This window comes from Piliocolobus tephrosceles, chromosome 4, assembly GCF_002776525.5.
Source record: "Piliocolobus tephrosceles isolate RC106 chromosome 4, ASM277652v3, whole genome shotgun sequence".
Taxonomy (NCBI): domain Eukaryota; kingdom Metazoa; phylum Chordata; class Mammalia; order Primates; family Cercopithecidae; genus Piliocolobus; species Piliocolobus tephrosceles.
In genome coordinates this window covers 80488134-80491561 of record NC_045437.1, presented here as the reverse complement: position 1 = coordinate 80491561, position 3428 = coordinate 80488134, and positions in this window count along the sequence as shown.

The window sequence follows — 3428 nt, the reverse complement described above, 5'->3', positions numbered from 1 at the left end:
CATCTTAAAATTCTTCCTGGAACATTACACTTTCAACAAACTATCTAAAGTGTTAGAGCATTTGTAAACTGTGTGTTCAAAAACTTTATCAGTACAAGAACAGAGAAAATGAATGCCAAGCTGCATCATGGATATGCAAAGATGAAGAGCTGATCATTGCTATAGTACAGTACATGATGTGTAATGTTAGAGTACGGTACAAACTCTAAAAGGTGGCTACAATATAGTGTGAAGTGGAAGACAAGTGAAGGAGCATAGGAAGGTAAAGACCAGACTTTTAGGCCTTATTAAAAAGAGTAAGCTTTATTCTGCTGGCAATGGGCAGCCAAGAAACAACACAGATCATTTCCTTGTACACAGATTACTCTGATAAGAAGAATCGACCAGGCACAGTGGCTCACGCCTGTAATCCCAGCACTTTGGGAGGCCAAGGGGGACGGATCATGGGGTCAGGAGTTTGAGACCAGCCTGGCCAATAGGGTGAAACTCTGTCTGTACTAAAACTACAAAATTAGCTTGGTGTGGTGGCATACGCCTGTAGTTCCAGCTACTTGGGAGGCTGAGGCAAAAGAATCGCTTGAACCTGGGAGGCAAAGGTTGCAGTGAGCCAAGATTGTACCACTGCACTCCAGTCTGGACCACAGAGCGAGACTCCATCTCAAAAAAAAAAAAAAAAAAAAAAGATGTTGAAGCCTGGCTGCCTGGGTTTACATCATTCCTCTGTTCATTACTAGCTCTGTGATCTTGACAAGTTACTTAACCTCTCTGCACCACAATGTCTTATCTGTAAAAAGCATATAATAAGTTCACCTACTTTATGAGGTTGTCTTGGGGATTAAATGAGTTTATAGGTAAAGCACCTAGAACAGAGGCCCACACAGAAATGCTACTTAAGGGTCTGCTGTCATCATCATTATCATTGAAAGAGTAAGACTGGAAAATTGAGATCATTTAGAAAGCTTTTGAAATAATAAATACATGATGAAGGCAACAGCAGTAAAGACTGAGGCACCCAGCACAGATTGAGAAACACTAGGAAATAAATTTGACTGGATTTCGATATGGGGATGATGCAACAGCAGTTGAAAATGATTCTTAGGCTTTCTGGTTGAAGTGAATGAGCAGATGGTGATTTCATAAGCCAAGGCAGAAAAAAAAGAAGAGCACATTTGTGATAGGTGTGGTTTGGGGTGACCTTGGACATACGGTCAGATAGATGTCTGAAAATAAAAGGCTAAAATCTGGAGATCCAGCTTTAGGAGTGATTGACATATAGATGGTAGATACATGAGATCATCCAAAAAGAATATGGAAAAAGGAAAGAGAAACAGACCAAGGATCAAACCTTAGAAAGCATTAAAGGGATGGCAGAAGAGGGAAAACCTGCAAAAGAGACAAAGAAACAGCAGTCAGAGATTTATAACAAGGAGAGAATATCCTCATGAAAGCAAATAGAATAAATAATTTTCAAAATATAAAATGTGATCCTTAGTACCAAAAGCTACAAATATGGACTGAAGAGTACCCTATAGTTTAGAGTTGACACTATAGATGCCATTAATATCCCCAATGAGAACAGTAAAGTGGATGAGGCAGCAGCCAGGCTGCAGCGGCTGAACATTAAAAGGGTACTGCTGAATGAAAGAAGCTACTGTAAGATTCTAGAGCATTATCTGGGAACAGTGACAGAGTTTGGGCCAAAAAACATATAAAAAGAAAGAGGTCTGTCTTAATGTGCAAGAAGGAAGTTCAAATGGTGGGTATTTAATTAGTTCTGCCCAGCAATAGCTTGTCTGTTAAGTAAATTATCTGGCATGTAGTACTCAAAATTCTCCACAGTTATAGTTCAAAGAATTTCCCTAATAACTTAACGTTAACTTCATGTGAAACATAAACTACTTATGATTCAAATCTTCTAGGAGAGAAATAGGCTCAATAAAATGTCACTTTTGTTATAGATCAAAGGTTTCCTTTTATAACATATTTGTGCCAGAAAGACAGATATCTCTTATTACAATTGGGAGCCCTCAGGGATTTTGCTTTCGTATAATTACCCATAGTTTAACACTTAGAAGGGTGTCAAACTGGTGTCTCCAAAGACAGCTTAAGAATTTCTGAGTCATTATTAACTCTAAGATCATTATGGCTTGATCAAGCTTATGGGGAGGAAAGGGGTGTTCCCCTGATGAATAGCAGCTGACATTTATTAAGCAGTTTGTCAACATGGTATGGGTTATGCTGTCTTCATGCATTAGTTCATTTAACCCTCACATAACCCAGCAGTCAGGAGCCATTATTGACTTCATTTTTATAGCAGATTACATTTCAATTTAGAGAGGGTCAATAACCTGCCTGAGGATGCAACTAGGGATGGGGAGTGCCCAGATTTGAATAGAAATAGCCACAAACTGTACACTGCATTTTTTTCACCCTGGATTCTCCTCCACATGCACACCATTCATCCATTCAGGGAAGGAAATGTTTGGTTAAGAAAACAAACAGATGGTGATGGTCAAAGGGTACAAAGTTTCAGTTATACAAGATAAATAAGTTCTGGAGATCTACAATAGAGCAAACTGCCTATAGCTAACAATATTGTATTGTAAGTACTTAAAATTTACTAAGGGAGTAAATCAATAAAAATAACAGAAATTGACTCAAGTTCTGAATGACTCAAGAGTCTGAATACTTCTTACAGGAATAACTCAAATCTATTATTTTATTTTCTTCTTTCCTGATTGTGCCTTCTAGCCACTTGCAGAACACATTTTCACCTTTGCCAAGGAGAAAACGGAAAATAGAAAAGGTGAACTCAAAATAAGAAAGTCAGCCTTAAGTAAAATTATGAAACAAGTGAAATCTGTGCCACTCCCAGCTCCATTTTCCTTTGCTTCCTGGCTTAGGTAAATGAGCAGATGGTGATCCCATAAGCCAAAGCATCTCTTCTTACAAAGTATCATTGCTTTGGTGGCCTTTGGGTTGCTAAGCAACTCTCCTTCCTCGACCCCACGTCTGTCCCACACATCACTGCTTATCGAATTCTAGCCCTGTCATCATATTCATTCTATTATCAAAAAACATGGAATATATTAATTTTCCATGTTCCGTGGGATCTTCTGTAGTTCACGGATATTTCATTTTTTCTTTTTTTTTTCTTAAATTTTGTACATATATTCTAATCACTGATATTGTTTATTCTCCTACCCTCTTATTCTCCTTAAAAAAGTACCTCCTAATCCTTACCTGAAGCTAAACAAATCTTTTTACAGGTTTATAAGTTTTTTCTCTCTCAAATAGACCATCCTGGCTAACACAGTGAATGCCCATCTCTACTAAAAATACGAAATAATTAGCTGGGCATGGTGGCGGGTGCCTGTAATCCCAGCTACTCAGGAAACTGAGGCAAGAGAATTGAACCCGAGAGGCAG